This window comes from Equus asinus, chromosome 11, assembly GCF_041296235.1.
Source record: "Equus asinus isolate D_3611 breed Donkey chromosome 11, EquAss-T2T_v2, whole genome shotgun sequence".
Classification (NCBI taxonomy): Eukaryota; Metazoa; Chordata; class Mammalia; order Perissodactyla; family Equidae; genus Equus; species Equus asinus.
The window spans coordinates 14964441-14983925 of NC_091800.1; the positions used below are offsets into that span (position 1 = coordinate 14964441).

The following is a 19485-nucleotide window of genomic DNA, read 5'->3' on the forward strand; positions in this document are numbered from 1 at the left end:
CAAAACTGAAATACCCAGTTCTAGGAACCGAGGGACTTGGACTGCGCTTCCTTCTCTGCTGTGCCAGCGAGGCCACACTCTTTCCCCATTGTTGCCAGCAGTTATTCTGTGTTCAAGTTCACCAGATCTCCAACAAAAACTTGAACAGATTCTAATGTGGGCAGTGGGCCCTTATACCCCTTTCCCTTTTTCTAAGAGGTGAGGATGCTATGTGGGGATCCAGAAATGAGATGTGGGCTGGTCTATCGCAAGTACCTGCCAGCCCCAGAAATAACCTGCTCACTGTTTACACTATGTCTGGATGCTGTGAGAAGGAGAAAATGTAAGAGGACCTGGAAATATTCCTCTTCTCAGAATTAAGAGCATGTGAGCTTTTGAGAATAGGGTAAGTACTGAGAAAAACCCAGTGTAAGGATGATTGAGAAAGAAAATAACAAGGGGAAATGTTAGGCCAATGTTCTGAGGGTCTTAAGTTAGCAGCCTGCTGGGAAACATCAAAGCCTAGTAAATATTAAGTTGAACAGCAAAAAAAAGATACAGTGAATTGTATGTTTGCTCAAATAAGCAAGCCAGGGGCAAGATCTCTTTTTTCCCTGCCTGCAGAGTGACATCCTAATCTTCAATTGTTAATTGTCTCCAGTTTCTCTTCCTGGGTATGAGATTTTCTTTCTTATAATGCAACTTACTTTTTCAAATGGCTCTGGGTTACAGACGTCTTCTCATTATCTTCTGTACTATTTTCTAAATATAAAATTTTATGTACTACATGACCCAGGACACTTATCCCATTTCTATGTTGTTATAACAAAGAATCATGGCTTTGTGGTCTCTGCTGTCTTTCCCAGGTTATACTGTGTTCCTTTAGGTCCCTATAGAGAAAGGTGACAGGGATGGGGATTCCTGCCCTAATTACAGGAATAGTCCAGACTATTGTAGCCTCAGTCAGTTACTTAGAAGCCTGGATAATGCATTCACATAAGAAAACATCTTAGCTCATAAACTATAAACATTAAAAATATAAAGTACAATCTATACTATCCAGAAAAAAAGTGTTACCATTTGGATTCACCTATAGGCTAGAAGTCCCTGAAAATGTATGCTCTATTTAAGTATCTGATACCATACATGCCAACCTGTTTATTTAGAGATCTTAAACAGATGTATAGGGGCCGACCCCATAGATGGGTGGTTAAATTCACACACTCCACTTCTGCGGCCCAGGGTTTTGCAGGTTCGGATCCTGGGCGTGGACCTAGCACCATTCATCAAGCCATGCTGAGGCGGTGTCCCACATAGCAGAGCCAGAAGGACCTACAAGTAGAATATGTGACTATGTACTGGGGAGCTCTGAGGAGAAGAAGAAAAGAAAAAGAGATTGGCAACAGATGTTAGCTCAGCTGCCAATCTTAAAAAACAAACAAAAACCAAAAACAAATGTCTGTGAGGTCTATACACCATTGTATTGATACTTCATATCCACAATAAGCCCTAAAGTGGCTTACTGGTCACATATTCTATTGAATAAATAATCTGTGTTTTAAAAGTTGCAAAAAATACTTTGCGATGTATTTTAATTGTCTTTATTTTTCACATTTTCTTATGTATTTTCCTAAGATTTTTTTATTAGTCTACATAAAAACCACATGCACAAAATATTTGTTCAAATTAGCAATTTTAGCCTCCTTTTCAAAGATAATGCCAAGCTGAATTGAAATTTTTGCCTCTTGATCCATTTCCTATTTTATCGCTCCGTGGTCAGAATGCCGTGTGTAGACACAACAGAAAACTCTGAAGGGATCTGAGCCTAGAATGATTTTATGTAACATTTATCAAACAAAATATATAAAATATAACCCTTTGTAGAATTTTTATGAGAAATAAAACCAACAGGATGAAAGAATTCTAGTACTAACTTTTGAACCAACATGAAATAAATTCAGTTTCAGGGGATTACACACCATTCCCACAATTAAATAGATTGCGCTTAATTTTTCATTCATTGGTTCATGTTTATTTGTTTAGCCTCCCCATCTAGTTTGTAAAACCTTTGAAGGTAGGGATCCTATTTCACAAAAGGTAAAGATATCAAGTAATGAGATTAGTTTTTATGTGTGGCAAGTAGAAATCTGTCACATTATATTATAATCTTGCATCCTATATTTAGTTCATGTTGAGGCAAACAAACAAAACAACACATTTATGAGCTAATTCTACTGAAAAATAGCAGTTTTATTTCACCAATCAGCAGGTTAAGGTCAATTTTGTCCTAAGCTCTTTCGGGAAAAATATGTAAGTATTTATCCATAAAATACGGAAAGCACTGTTAAAGTCCCCGTAAGACTAGGGATGCTAGTGGCTGAAAATCTGGCTGTACTTGTGTATGCAAAAGCCTTGATTTTCCTGAAAGTGATTGCACATCTCTGATAACAATTAGACTATATTATGTGACAGATATTAAAATTTTATTGGGCGGGCCGGCCTGGTGGCGCAGCAGTTAAATTTGCATGTTCTGCTTCTCTGTGGCCCAGGGTTCGCCGGTTCAGATCCTGGTGCGGACATGGCACTGCTTGGAACGCCATGCTGTGGCAGGCATCCCACATATAAAGTAGAGGAAGATGGGCATGGATGTTAGCTCAGGACCAGTCTTCCTCAGCAAAAAGAGGAGGACTGGCAGTAGTTAGCTCAGGGCTACTCTTGCTCAAAAAAAAAAAAATTTATTGGACTTGTTTTAAAGTAAATAGATATTCTGGGAGATGTTCCAGGAGCAAAAACAGATAATCTGTGAATTGCTTCTCATAAAAATATCAAATATTATAACTGGAGTAGATTGTTTCTTCATTAGTTCAATAGAGGGAACCAGAGTCAGAAAATATCTAGATTCAGGGCACCCTCTGTCCTGTCTTTACCTTTATCTAACCACCAGTATCCTGAACCCACTTTCAGGCATCTGCTTCCCAAAGCATTCCCAAAGCAAAGTATAACAGTGGTGCTCATGAACAAACATTTTTGTATGCTTATATATAATGCATGTATTAGGAAAAAAATTAGTACATGCAACTGTGATTTCAGAGTAATTAGCTGAGGTTATAGTTAAGTTAAAAAGAGAGATTGTCCTTAAAAATATTAAATAAATAATAGTAGAGGTAGTACAGGGATGTGACAAAATTCATGAATGTTGCCTGCAAAATGGAAGAAGTTTGGGAAGCACTGGATGAGAAGTGTGTAGAGGTGGTGAGTGAAGGGAGGAGGGGCCGTGTCTTGTTCCACAGAGTGCCCTGCAGAAAATGATAATTAATGCCAAGCACCTTAGAAAGCAAGTGCCTCTCCAGTAGTAAATGTTATCTTTCCAAGATGCCCTCAAGTTTCTTATATTGATGTGAAATACAAAAGAAAAAAAAAAGGCAAAGTTTTGAATACACAAGAGAACATAGTAGGTGAAAGATAGATCATCCCAGATGGAGAACTTTGGCCTCATTTTTATGCAGGAGATTTTGACATCAAGGAACCATTTCTAATATTTATCAGATTATAGATACTTTCAAACTAGTTTAAGGACAAAAAGAATGTTGCAACTCTACTTAGAAATATTGAAAAATAATGAATGAAAAAGAGACAAAATATACTTGAGACATATTTCTAAACTTGATAGAATTATTAGAGATGCAGACCCAAATAGCACAAGCTGTTATATTCTCAATCTAAAATCATTGTTTTCACAGTAATGGTGTATAAACCTATATATTTTGTATGCATAAATATTTGTCTGTAATATATAAAAACCCCAAATGTCCTAATACAGTTTGTCTAAAGTATAATTTATTGGAGGAATTATTTTAAAATGTAAATCACTTCGTTAATTTTCAGGTTTACTTTCTGAATATATTGCTATGTTGATTGTTTACGTGACTTCTTTTAACGAGATTATTGTATTTTTATTTTCTTATATATTAAATACTGAATAGCCATTTTGCATTGCAGTTTATAAGAATATTTGTTTCCCTTATAACCTTTGATAATGTCTTCTATTGTTTAGTGCTACTGTTGACTGAAATTGAAGCTTAATATAGTAAATATTAGTAGGACAAAGAATGAACTAGTCTACACAACTTACTTCCAATCATTCCTTCTTGCCTTTGCCCCTACAACCACGTCCAGGCTATTTCAGTATCTAGCAGTTTATAGAAATGCTATAACTTTGTTGTAAGGCTTTGTTGATTACGTTATCTAACTTTAACTTTATAAACTTCACATAAGAGAGAAGTAAATAAAAAGGATCTTGCTAAGAAACTGGGAATGCAGATAACACTGATAATATAAGCAAAAGTGAACAAGAAAACGTCTGAATGCATTCTGCTCCTTGTCCTACTGTGAGCTTTGTCTCAACTCTATTAAGAGATAAAAATCATCTTATGAGTTCTTATAAGAACTAGTCCAATGGATTCTTATCCATTATCATTAACAGTGAACTTCACTCCTAAATTAACTTAGCTAATGATAGTATACAAATGTCATATTAGCCAGTTATTTAAAATATTGTTAGGTCCTCCTTATTTCATTCTTTTTAAAATTTCTATTTTTGCATATGTTTTATAATATATACAATAATAAGATAGTAATAAATGCTATATAAATAAACAGTGTAGGGGGCTGGCCCTGTGGCCGAGTGGTTAAGTTCGCGTGCTCCACTGCTGGCGGCCCAGTGTTTCGAGAAGATGTGGTATTTATACACGATGGACTACTACTCAGCCATAAGAAATGACGAAATCTGGCCATTTGTGACAACATGGATGGACCTTGAGGGTATTATGCTGAGTGAAATAAGTCAGAAGGAGAAAGTCAAAAACCGTATGATCTCACTTATAAGTAGAAGATAAAAACGACAAAAAAACCCCCCACATAGCATTGGAGATTGGACTGGTGGTTACCATTGGGGAACGGGGGAGGGGGGAGGGAAAAAGGGGTGATTAGGGTCACATGTGAGGGGACGCACTATAATTAGTGTTCGGGTGGTGAACATGATGTAATGTATACAGAATTTGAAATATGATGTACATCCAAAAAAAAAAATTAAAAAAAATAAACAGTGTATTTGTTGGGGATAATTACAAAATTTACTGATAGGTATAGGCTATCAAAAATGTTTGAAGAATATTAGTAGGGGGTTAGGCACTAGCCATTTGTCTTGTTTTATTTCTGAAGCACCTAAGATGCATTTCACATAGATCGTATTAAGGATTTAGTTGCTCTCAGTTTTTTAAAGATATGACTTAATATATGCATTTTGATAAAATCTTTCAAAATCAGCGGTCAAACAGAATTTCAACATATTGGGTATATTTGAGTTTAGCTGTCAAATTTCCTTGTCTAATCTGCATAGCCAGTGAATCCATTTCAAGTAGGTACCAAGGTTCTTGAAATTAATCCCACTGCCACCATCTCCCTGATGCTTTTAACCAGAGGATGCTGGGATGTAGAATATTGTACAGGAAAGACCTCAGAGATAGACATATCTGGTCATTTCTTTAAAATACAGCTCATTCTTAGGATCCAAACAAAAAAATTTACTAGATGATCGATAGAACTATGCAGTTGGAACATTTAGGAAAGAAGAGATTTACATTTATCAGTACATTTTTTTACGAGTCAATAAGCAATGTCAGTTATTTTAATGAACTTAACACTTTATGGATTACAAAGCACTTTTACATTTATAGTATCTACTATCAATTGTCTTCTGGTTTTTTGGGAAAAAATGAAATATGTCTATGGGTCCAGAAAAATGTAGAACGCTTACGTTGGAAGAGTTCTCAAAAGAGCTATTTTTATTCACTGAGTTATTATAATTTCTTATTAGTGTTAGATTTATCTATCTGCCAGTCTTTTCTGTCCTGCAGCTGAGCAAATATTTGGCCAAGCTAGTGAGCTCTGGAGCAATAGAGTTTATGCACATGTTCCTTTATCCCTGTGCCGGCATTGAACTCAAAATCTGGAAGAGATAACCAGACATCCTCCCCACATTAACTAAAATTCTGTATTTCGGGAGACGAAGGAAAGAAGAAATGAATACAAAGATGGCCAAGGCAGCCTGAACTGCTACACTTTTGCACATGCAATTCCCTCTACTTGGAATGCCCCTCCCTCCTTGCTGGCTGCACTTTCTAATGTTCAAGCAGAATGATGTTTATAGGGTTAAGTAATAGTGCCAAAAATATCAATATGGGACTGATCTCCTCAGCTGCAAAGGCCTTGAGATGACAGGTGTGTTTCCAGTGTATTTTGATTCTACCACAGCACGAAGCCCAGTGAGAGCCTTAACTCTTAGTTGCATGAATGAATTACCTGGTGGGTGGATCAATGAAATTAGATCAATTAAGAGAACACATTGTTGCTTCACCAATTGGCTGCTATTAGTTAAAATACTTGGAATTACTATTGTTGCTGTTCTCTTGATGGTTGATAACTGTAATCAATTAATCTGCCTTCAACTGGCTAATTCACTCATTAAGAAAAATGGAAACCACATATCAGTTATCCACAAACCCATATCAATTGTCTATTCTCCAAATATTCTTCTTCACAGTGACAAAATTTGAGAGGAATCTTGAATTTTTTCAGCAAAGATAGGATAAAATACATATAGTGTGGGAGATTTAATTAGACATACAGTAATATGGCTTAGAATAACAATCTTCAACACAGTTTGATGGAATTTGGTGGAGTCTTCTTCTCTGGAAGGCACTTGTAAAAGCATTCTTAGTTATCCTATCTTAATTTTTTAATTGCTGGTTTAAAACCATCAACAGTCTCATGGCAGCTGCATGAACAGATCTTTAAAATAGTCCCTTTAAGTCCTTTTATTCAATACACACCCAACATCTCTTTAGGACTTCACATTTTACAAAAGCCCTTTCAAATGTATTTTATCATTTAATCTGTACCATAATTCTGACTGGTTTGCATAATTATTTCCATTTCTTTAACTGCAGAACCAGATTCTTGATTAAGTGATTTGCATAAAGTACTACAAGTGTACACAGCACAGACTTTAGATTCAAACTAAACCGAACCAAATCCACCTATATGATATTTGATCCTGATGGTGGTGAATATGATGGTGACAAGCTCTATTCTACAAAGAAAATAAGCTCAGAGAAAGATGGGCTTTCACTTTTTAAGAGTTTTCCCTTAATTGTAAAGATTACAGTATAAAATGTCAATTGTTTCATCCAGTAGCACTTAAAAAATCAAGAGGCTCATCAAGTGTTAAAAAGAGAAGAGATCTGTGCATTTCCTGTATGTAAATTTTACGTGACTAAAACATGAAGGGAATTATTAATAACCAATAATGCTATGAAGCAAAAACTGGTAAATAATCAGAGTTATTTATAATAAAATAAGCTCCAGAATAGAGATCCCAGAAATAGACCCCCACAAAAATAACCAAATGATCTTTGACAGAAAAGCAAAAGCAATTCAATGGGGAAAGGATAGTCTTTTCAACAAATGCTGCTGGAACACCTGGATATCCATGTGCAAAAAAATGAATCTAGACACAGACTTTACATCTTTCGCAAATATTAACTCAAAGATCATAGACCTAAATTTAAAATGCAAAACCAGAAAACTCCTAGAAGATAACTTATGAGAAGATCCAAGTGACCTTGAGTTTGATGATGACCTTTTAGATATACCAAAAGCATGATCCGTGAAAGAAAATATTGGCAAGTTGGATTTCATTAAAATTCAAAACTTTTGCTCTGTGAAAGACTGTTAAAAGAATGAATGGACAAGCCCCCCAAAATTCTTTGCAAAACATGTGTCTGATAAAAGACTGGTATCCAAAATATACAAGGAACTCTTAAAACTGGGGCTGGCCCTGTAGCCTAGTGGTCAGGTTTGACACGCTCTACTTTCGGTGGCCTGGGTTCATGGGTTTGGTTCCTGGGTGCAGACCTACACCACTTGTCAGCTGTGCTGTGGCAGCAACCCACATACAAAATAGAGGAAAATTGGCCCAGATATTAGCTCAGGGCTAATCTTCTTCAAGCAAAGAAAGAGGAGGATTGGGGCTGGCCCAGTGGCATAGTGGTTAAGTTCACACACTCTGCTTCAGTGGCCTGGGGTTTACTGGGTTGGATCCCAGGTGCAGGCCTACACACCACTTATCAAGCCATGCTGTGGTAGGCACCCCACATATAAAGGAGAGGAAGATGGGCATGTGTGCTAGCTCAGGGCCAATCTTCCTCAGCAAAAAGAGGAAGATTGTCAGCAGATGTTAGCTTAGGGCTAATCTTCCTCAAAAAAAAAAAAAAGGGGGGCAAAGAATCTAAACAGATACTTCACCAAGGGAAATATACAGGTGGCAAGTTTTCCTAAGAATATGAAAAGATGCTCAACATTATTTGTCATTAGGGAATTGCAAATTAAACCAATGAGATACCACGATATACTGGCTAAAATTCAGAACACTGATGACACTAAATGCTGGCAAGGATGAGAAGCAATAGGAACTCTTATTCATTGCTGGTGAGAATGCAAAATGGTGCAGCCACTTTGGAAGACAGTTTGACAGTTTCTTAGAAAAGAAAATATATTCTTTCCTTATAATCTGACAATTGTTCTCCTTAGTGTTTACCCAAATGAGCTGAAAACTTACATCCACACAAAAACCTGTACATGAATGTTTGTTTTAGCTTTATTCATAATTTCCAAAACTTGGAAGCAACCAAGATATCCTTTAGTAGGTGAATGGATAAATAAGCTGTGCTACATCCAGACAATAGAATATTATTTGGCGATTAAAAGAAATGAGCTATCAAGCCATAAAAAGATATGGAAGAAACTTACATACATACTGGTAAAGTGAAAGAAGGCAGTCCTGAGAAGGCTACATATTGTATTGTTCCAACTACGTGACATTCTGGAAAACACAAGACTATAGAGACAGTGAAAAGATCAGTGGTTGCTGAGGATTTGGGGAGAGGGATAGAAGGATGGATTGGTGGAGCATAGGGGATTTTAGGGCAGTGAACTACTCTGTATGATACTATACTGGTGGATACATATCATTATACATTTGTCAGAATCCATAGAATGAACAACAGAAACAGTGAACCCTAATGTAAATTATGAACTTTAGTTAATAATAATGTATCAATATTGACTCATCAATTGTAACAAATATACCACACTAATGAAAGATGTTCATAATAGAGGAAATAGTGTTAGGGGCAGGGAAGGAGGGAAATGGGGTATATAGGAACTCTGTATTTCCCGCTCAGTTTTTTTTGTAAACCTAAAACCACTAAAAGAAAAGGTCTACTAATTAAAAAATATATATTTTAAAAACCACATATAAACCAAAATGAAAAGAAAAGAGCTGCACATTTACAAAGGGTGTGAAGGAGGTAGATGCGTTATAAGAATCAAAGGAAGGAGGTCAAATTGATTCAAGCCCAGCTGACCCCCATCTTTATAAGCAAGGTAGACTTCTTACAGTACCATGACTTCAGGATTAGAAAACGTACATACATGGACACTTCCCCACGCTCCCAGGGGAAGGCGAAGAGGTATCAAAACTATAATCATTAAATGGATACTTCTTAAGAAGCCCAACTCTAATATTCTTACAAAAATTACAGTTTCAATGGCCTTGAAGACATATTAATGTTCTTTTTTAATTTAGTACTTGCTACCCAAGTTTAAATAAGCAGAATTTGATTTATTAAAATACATCATAAATACAATGAGAAAGTTTTCTAGACAATTAATTTTTAAATTAGCCTTTTCCTCATGTGCATTTCCCCCCCAATTTAGCTTTTGAGAACAGAATGATTGTCAGACTGTTTCAGTATTCAGTATTTATCAGTCCTTCATTAGAACTCTGATCCTAAAAAAGAACGATCATAGAAGTTCCCTGTAGACAGTCACCCAAAGCTTTTCCCACCATAATCCTGTGGCAGAACTGTAAAACTCTAAATAAAAGCATTTGAAAAGTTTCTAAATCAATGTATTTTTTTTTTTAAAGATTTTATTTTTTCCTTTTTCTCCCCAAAGCCCCCCGGTACATAGTTGTGTATTCTTCGTTGTGGGTTCCTCTAGTTGTGGCATGTGGGACACTGCCTCAGCGTGGTCTGACGAGCAGTGCCATGTCCGCGCCCAGGATTCGAACCGACGAAACACTGGGCCGCCTGCAGCGGAGCGCGCAAACTTAACCACTCGGCCACGGGGCCAGCCCCTAAATCAATGTATTTTTTAGGGTGCCATGAGCCCCCAATGGGCCCAAGATCAATTCTATAATCTGTTTTGGTGGTTAGTTATCATAATAGAGTAACTTTATTACATCCTATATAAAAATAAGTGTTTACTAACAATATCCTTTTGAATTTGTTAGGCCTCAATGAGACTTTATTTTTATTGCATTGTCAAACTGCTGTTTCAATTTATGTACTCTTCATCCTATTTATATACACTGTATATAATTTCAAACTATGAATATTTGCAAATACAAAGTAACTGGTTTATTTTATAGAACAACTCAGAAGAAATCATTTTTAATGCTAAAGCACTTCATGGAAAAGATGATAATACATATTGAAAATAAATGATTTGATGAAGACCTGTATTTGATGACAATAGTGCTAGGTAAAGATATGTAAATAGGAATTTGTAGAGTGAAATAATGAATGAATGAATGAATGAATATATACTCCCAAATTTAACAAAACAATAAGGGAAGATTACTAATGCTTATTGAACATCTCGTTTGTACTAGGCATCCTTTGTACATTATCATGTAACAGCATAGCCGACTATTATCATACAAGCAGTTAAGGATGAGAAAACTGAGACTGAGAAAGGTTAAGTAACTTGCTCGAGGTTACACAGCTTTTAAGTGGCAAAGCTGGAAAGCAAATGTGGAATGTTTTTGACTCGTAGTCTTATACTTTTATTCATCCTGTGTTGCCTCAGAGAGATGAACATGGAGATCTGAACATTTAAAATCACAACATCTCAAGCATTGGTAAAAGCTCTCTCTTCTCCAAGTTTTGGGAAATGCTCTTCACCCAGTAGAAGAATTCTCCCAGTAATAAGGTAGAATTAAGAACATGCTAACAGTCCTTAAAATATTGTAGAGAGCCCTGACTTGCTTTGGTACAACACAGAGGATGTACTCCATTGTCTGGAGTGCCCTGAGATGGCCCCCAACCCAGCCTCTTCCTCACAAATCTTTCCGACTAAGCTATGAGAAATATTTTCATTTTCAAAGAGCAACTTAGTAACCTACATCTCTTTCTAATACATGTAAAAGATGAGATGAGATTTTGCTAAGAAGTGGGATCACATTTCCTATATGCCTTGCCCAATTTCGGCTTCCATCAGTTCATCAAACATTTTCTGGAAAGGTCAGGACAGTGGGAATGAGCAGAGGCACTTTTTTCAGCCTCGCCTCCTCTAACCCACTGCGTCTTGGCCTGAGGTTTTCTGTGAACTGCCTGTGTTTGGGACACTGCTCAAAACTAATTGATTTCATTGACCTGCTGACACTAGGAAAATGGTTTCAGTTGCTTTGTGTTTTCTTTTGCTACTTGGAATTGGCATGAGCTGTAAATGTCAATAGATTTATTTTACAGAAGCTGTCACTGTTAGTTAGCTTTACTAATTTCATAAACCTGGTGATATTCACAGATTTATCATAATGCAGATAGGGCACCTGGAAACAAACACTATTTACCATGTGAACCTTTGAACTCTGATGAACTCATGTGCATAGGGGTTAAAATTTTATGTCACGCTCAAAGGGACGGTGATTGTCCTACCAAAAAGTAGCTGTGACTGACATACCCATTTAGGACCAAAATGTCCCTTATTGTTTCCCACTTCTCCTTCAGTCCCTGGGTGCTTCAGCATTTCCCTAGTCTTTGCACAGCTCCAAGTTAGGTCTTTCTTTTGGTGGTTCCAATATCTGAGTCTATACTTTCCCTGGATTTTTGCTCTACAGGCTTTTCTCTGTTCTCATACCCTGGCCTCAGTCAGCCTCTATCCATACCAAATCATTACCTTAGCTGCTTTCTATTTCCTTTCCTGATGTTTAGAGCAAGGCATCATTAACTCTAGAAGTCCTAGAAAATTGACCGATGCATCCATTCCTCTTTTTTGGGCACGACTGCCATGAATTTTAGCAACTGATGTCTTCAAACCACACGCCACTGTACCCAAACATAGATAAGCAAAATGTGGTGTATACATACAATGGAAGATTATTACATCTTAAAAAGGAATGAAATTCTGGTACATGCTATAACATGGGTGAACCCTAAGGACTTTATGCTAAGTGAAATAAGACTCAAAAGCACAAATACTGTCAGGACTGGCCCAGTGGCATAGTGGTTGGGTTTGTGCGCTCTGCTTTGGTGGCCCGGGGTTCACAGGTTCAGATCCTGGGCATGGACCTACACACCACTCATCAAGCCATGCTGTGGCAGCATCCTACATACAAAATAGAGGAAGATTGCCACAGATGTTAGCTCAGCGACAATCTTTGTCAAGCAAAAAGAGCAAGATTGGCAACAGATGTTAGCTAGGGCCAATCTTCCTCACTAAAAGAAGAAAAAAAAAGGACAAATACTGTATGATTCCACTTATATAGAATGGTGATTGTTAGGAATTAGGAGGAAGGGGAATAGGGAGTTAGTGTTTAATGGATATAGAGATTCAGTTTGGGAAAATTAAAAAGTTCTGGAGATGGATGGTGGTGATGGTTGCACAACAACGTGAATGTGCTCAATGCTCCTGAACTTAAAAATGGCTAAAATGGTAATCTTTATGTCACATATATTTTTTGCCACAATAAAAAATGAAATGAAATTTGAAAAAATCAAATAAAAATACAACTGGAAATGACTAAAGAGGTTCACATTTTAAAGCTCCTTGTTTTTTCACTGCAGAAGCTGAGGACGCAGGAGATTAAACTTCTGAGTTAAGAAAACACAGCTAGTTAATATGGCAGAGCTAAAACTAGAACTTCCTGATCCTGTGACTTCCAAACCAGTCTTTCCATTATCCCAGAGTTGCCTCTCTTTCTTTTTGGTGATAGTTGACATTTTTGATACACAGTTCTTAGAAGTGTGAGGGGATTGCTAATCTTCCAACAAAAATATTAGTGCATTTCCAGTTCTTAGTACCGCATTACTTACAGCTGGATAATATTCCCAGACATGCTGTCATAGTTTGACAGATCGAATAAGGTATCTTGACCCAGCATGCCGACTTAGTGAAAGGACTAGATGTTAAATAAGCACAAGGACCAGTTTTCTGGTCCTTTCAGTCCTGTTGATTCATTGGTAAACAAGATATCCAAAGTCCTGCAACTTATTTTGATGACGGGTGTCCACAGTAGGCCTGTGGACGTGATGTGTGAATCCTAGCTCCCAAATCGCCCCCTGTGAGCCTTCCCTCTCTCCTGTCCTACTTTGGGTGAACTTGCGCTGATCTTAGTTCTCATTTGAGACTCCTGCCAATCACATAGAATCCTGCCATGTGACAGCAGCAATGTTCTGCAATTCTCCCTATTTGGCCAATTTTTTTAATAGTTTGAGACATTTTCCTTGGAGGTAAAATTTTGCAGCACTAGAGTCTGCATTTGACCATTACCCATCAGTAATGGGATCATATAAAGCTTCCATGTCTAGGAGCCAGGCATGATGCGAATTGCTTTATTTCACTGTCTCTAATCATAACATCAGTCTCGCAAGATGGGCAGCACTCGTTTCACTTTGAAGACTGAGAAACGGATACTCATGTTAAAATGGTTTTATCCAGTTTCTTGTAAACAACTACCCATATACCCTTAAATTCCACTTCTTACATATTCTAATCCTGGCTGGCCCTTAAACATTTCTTCAGCATTCCTAACTCCAGATTGTCATTCAACCCTTTTTCCCTGTCTAAACCACTGCGTCTCAAACTTCAATGCGCTTGGGAGTTACCTGAGCATCTTGTTACAGTGCAGACTCTGATTCAGTAGGTCTGGCATGGATCCTGAGATTCTGCATGTCTAACATTTTTGCAGATGCTGCCCGTGCAGCTGATCCCTAGACCATAGTTTGAGAAGCAAGGTTCCACAACTGTGCTTCCCAATGTGGTAGGCTTTAGCTACATATGACTATTAAGAACTTAAAATGTTTTAGTCTGAATTGTGATGTGCTGCAAGTGTAAAATACACACTGGGTTTTGAAGACTTGGTCTAAAAAGAAGAGTGTAAAATATCTCATACTTTTTATTTTGATTAAATATGTTAACTAAATGTTGAAATAATATTTCAAATATATTGGGTTAAATACAGTGTATTATTAGGGTCAACTTCACTCATTCTTGTTTTACCTTTTTAAATTGACTACTAGAAAATTTAAATTTGCGTATGTGGCTCACGTATTTCCACTGGACAGTGCTGCTCTTGGGACTCCTCCTGAATCTTTTCCACCCTCTCCAATGTTGCTTACGTTCAAGAGCTAGCTCGGGTCTTCTCTAGTGTTTTCCTTGTGTTCTCATCTCAGATGACCTCTCCTACTTTTGCAAATCCTGTGGCTCACTTATTGCTTAGCGCATATTGCCTTATGTTGTTAGTGGTCACATACTTGTATCTTGCCGGCTAGGCCGTGAGTTCCTGAAATTTCAAGCTTATATCTCATCATTGTATAAAATTGTATCTTATTTCTCTTTGTATTGACAGCCCCTGAAAAAGTACCCCCCTTCTAATAGCTTCTCGATGATGACCTTTGAGTAAACTATGAACCTGAAAAGTCTGCTGTGACTTTGTATGCCTCAAGTGCTTAGCCCAGTGCATTTTGGAAAGGAGGGCTAGGTCAAGGTGTGGGTCAGTCCTAGCCAACCTCAATGCATTGGTCACTGTGTTCTCGGGCTGCCTGACCTGCTGTCCTCTCTGCTAAGGGAATTCTCAATAACTGTAATAGAAACCTAATCAAAACATAATTATGAAGGCAAACTACTGTAAAAAGCCATCATATAATGCATTCCAGCAAGAGACTTGGGGATTATCTGCACCACTGGTTTCCTCCTTTAGGATAATTAAAAGTTGATTGAAAGAGAATTGCTTAAAAATAAAGAAGGTGACTGCTTCTCTTTCAATACCATTGCCATGATTGAAATGAGGAACTTGAGAAGCTTGGCTGGAAGTAAGGGACACATTCAAAATGTTATGTCAAACGGAGTTTAAGAAGCATTTACTCATCTTCAATTTGAGGTTCAAGGATTCCTGCCTCCTGGTATTAAATGTACCTCCTGGTTAATCTTCATTCATTCATTCATTCATTCTCTACTCACTCACTTAGTCACCCCCTCACTTAACTCACGGGGTCACTCCTTCAACAAGCAATTTACAGAGCACTCGCAATAAACAGGTACTGGTGACCTCATTGCAGTCCAATGCGAGAAACAGATACATATAACTTCTTAAATAAACGGGAGTTTCCAGACCATTCTCTTACCCTACTAATTTCTGAACTAAATGTGGTAATTTGTTTTACTTTTCTGACCAATACTTCAAACATCAGTATCATTATGTAGTTGGAAAAAAATAATTTTAAGTCCTCAAAGCGTTTTAAAGGAGCATTAAACATATCTAGTCTTGAAGATACTTTGAGGACTTAAAATTACTTTTTTTCCAAACTGCAATATAAAAAAGGCACTTGGCACTTGTATAGCAATAGTATAGAAAAGAACCTCTTGAAATTCAACGTATGCGATTTTTGTCATCTAATAAAGTTTGGAATTTTGTGTTCATTTCATTTTTCAGACATGCCTGGCCCCCTGTTAGTAGCATCCTCATTCAACAGCTTTCCTCCGTGTTTGTGCCTCACCCACCCTAGAGCTTCAGGAGTTCGCTGCAAGGCAGGGGCGGTGCGTTAGTCAGAGTCCTGGTCTCAGGGCTCTGGGTTCTCATTCACTGCGTCCATCCACCCTGACTTCCAGCCGGGAAGTCCAACTAAATGGCGAGTTTCTGGAGTAACGTTGTAGACTTTTTATTAAAGAAAACTCTCTCTGTTGGAACTTTATCTTATTTATAATGTTAAAAAAAAGATGAAATGCCAGTTTGAAAACTCGTTTTCAATAAAAAAATGTTTATTTCCATGTGTTATATGCGTATATTAGTGGGTCTTGATGAGATCATAAATCCCCTACTAGAATATAAGTTCTTGGGGGCAAAGGTCTTATCTTTCTCTGCACTGTAGTCCCCCCAGTGTGCTCAATAAGGTTTTCTAAATTGAAATGGTATCTGCAACAACATAAGCTACGCGTGATGGAAGGGAAAGACATTTGTATTTCTAAGTTCCATTTCACCACTGTCATCAGAGCAAATTTAACAGTCTTCTTTCCGAGATAAAAAATAATCTATTTGATATTACATTGTAATCATATTCTGTGAAAAAATGATTCCATTCATTTTTCAGGAGCCACACATGGCTGTGTGTATGAGGAGCTCCCTGTAACCAGCCTCTGCATATGACAGTCATTAATCTAGCGATGACATTAGAACAGGAAAAAATAATTTCTTGCCCTAAGATATATGGAGAAAAAAAGAAACATAAAAATCTATTATTCTGACAGCTTTAAGCTCTGATCTACTTAAGAGAGCTAATGCAATAGTGATGCTCATTCATTAATTAAAATTCTTTTAGTATGCACTTTTTATTAATTGTGTATTTTATACTCATATTATACGTTAGGCTTGTATGTCCATATTACTAACATTAGTAATTAATGATCTGCCAGCAGCCTGCTTTTTGGCAACATGGTTTTGAATCATAGGAAGCCAATATCTGGCATATAATTTGTCATCCATGCTGAAAGGTTTTTTTCCCCAAAAAACTTAATCAAAATTAGCTCACTTTATTTTAATTAAAAAGCAACAAAGCCAAATGGTTTGATTAGCTTTGAGACTGGTGGATAGATTAAAAAATTCATCCTTGAAAGAAGAATTTTAGTTGTTCATGCATGTGGATCAAATCTCCCTTGGCCCTAAAAAAATAGAAATCATTTTTTAAGTTTGCATCAGTATTCAAGCCATTGTATTATATCGTAGGTTTAATTAATTTGTTTTTGCCATAATTTACCCCAAAAATCCAAAAGCTTATTTCAGACCTGAGATTTGGTGGGACTGGGAATCGTAAGATGATTAGAAAGAGACACTGCGTTGTCTAGGAGACTGGCAATGGAATAGAAATCTAGGGCCTCATGCACTTGCCGGGGTACAGGAAAATAGGAGATTCCAGACATCAGAGGTGCAGTTGTGAGCCCTGAGAATCCAACATTTTGGAAGTAGAATGCTCTTTTGAGGACTTTTTAAAAAATCATTTAATTTTATAAGGAGAGTAACAAAGAAATACTTGCTTAACATCATAGGAATTGTTAATAGCTAGCTCCTGATTCCTTTCCAGGCCAATTTTCTGGTGCCAGGATACACTGAAAACTTGAGAAACTTAATGCATTGAAATATTTTTATCAGATGAGGAAATTTTTAGCCTAATTCAACAAGTGCTTATTGGTACTATCTACGAAGTAGGGCTAATGCAGCCCTAAAGCCCCAGCCCTTTCAAAAAGTTCTGCCTGTGTATAAGCTGGAGTGGATCAGAAAGAGGCGGGGTTACTAGACTGGGAATGTTGGAGCTCTAAACATCATTGGGTGAGGATGGAAGGCCAGTGGGATGTGGGAATAGTGATGGGCAGCTGATAGAGGAATTCGAAGAGGTCCAGAGACGCTGATTGGTACAGGAGGTCAACATGCCAGGGCTGAGGATCTGCTATGTGTGTCTCTATAAACCATGGCCAAGGACTTTCAACCAGATTATAGAGTGGAACATGTTTGCATTCTTTAAACTCTCAGGACCTAACCTGAGCTTTCCCACCTCCTCTGCACCCACATCCTCCAAACTCTCTCCTTTGGAATAACTAGACCCACATGACATCCATCTGCATATTCAGCCCCGTGCCAGTCTTGCCTAAATCAGGAAGGATTTAAAAGCCATGCTCAATTCTAAGGGGTCACAGCATACTACATTCTCTGAACTTGAGTCCCAAATTTCAATAACAGTTTCTCCTTGTTCCTGGAACCAACTCTTCCTATATTGGTCCTCCCCTCCCCACAAGTGTCTCAATCTCTGAATTGGATTCGTGTGTCAGAATTTACCTGCTGTGACTTCTCATTGTTCTAGGGATGGGGTCAGTCCCCGTCTCCCTTACCCAGGGCTGACGCAATCCCTGGTGGCAGCTGCCTGAGCTCTACAAGTAGCACCTGCTTCTAATTCCTGTAACGTCTTTCCATCTAATCACGAAGATGCCCATTATGTTCTGAGTCTTGCAGAAAAATTTGGGGCATTAGAGTCAGCAAGACGTGCCCACCAAGGACCACTTGAAGTCTCACTTGAAGTACTGGCTCCGCCAAGTTTCTTTCTACCTTGATCATCTCATTTGTGGTTACATCGCAAGATCCTACAAAAGCTGAAATAACCTCTAGGATTATGATTTGCTAAAACAGTAAAATTTAGAGTTTGTTTTCATCAGACTTTACTAAAATATTAACATTACTTTTTCAAATTATTTTTTTAAATTATGAGATATACATAAGATAAAATTTACCATTTTAACTATTTTTAAGTATACATTTCAGTGGGGTTAAGTACATCCATATTGTTGTGCAACCATCACCACCATCCATCTTCAGAAATTTTTATCTTCCTAAACTGAAAATCCACACCCATTAAACACTGACTCACCATTCTCCCTTCCCCCCAGCCCCTGGCAACCACCTCTCTGCTCTCTGTCTCTATGAATTTTACTATTCTAGGTACTTCGTAAGAGTGGAATCATACAGTATTTGTTCTTTTGTGACTGACAGTTCACTTAACGTAATGTCTTCAAGATTCATTCATGTTGTAGCATGTACCAGAATTTCATTTCTTTTTACAGCTGAATAATATTTCATTGTATATATTGGCACATTTTGTTTACCTATTCATCTATCAATGGACACTTGGGCTGCTTCCACCTTTTGGCGATTGTGATAATGCTGCTAGGAGTGTGGATGTACAAGTGTGTCTTCAAGTCCCTGCTTTCAGTTCTTTTGGGTCTACACCCAGAAGTGGAATTGCTGGATTATATGATAATTCTGGGTTTAACTTTTTGAGGAACCTCCACACTGTTTTAGAATTACTTTTTAAATATGATGTTGAACAATAACATCTTGCCACCTTTGCCTCTTCATATATATGTTCTTCAGAGATAACAATAAAATGAATTTGAATGCATATATACTGATAGGGCTTTTGAGAGAATGTTATTTCATCTTCTATGAAAGGGAGCTTAAGTGTGTTGAAGTTTAGGCAAATAAAAGTGCAAGAGAGTTGAACAGAGGGTAGAAATTCCCCATCCAATATGACCTGAATATGTGGATCATCTAGAGAACATAAC

General features: G+C 37.4%; 1 protein-coding gene across 4 annotated transcripts in view; it reads right to left on the reverse strand.

The window, feature by feature from the left end:
- STARD13 (StAR related lipid transfer domain containing 13) overlaps positions 1-19485 on the reverse strand; it is a 489330-nt gene that overhangs the window by 401061 nt on the left and 68784 nt on the right. The gene's annotated exons all lie outside the window — the stretch shown is intronic.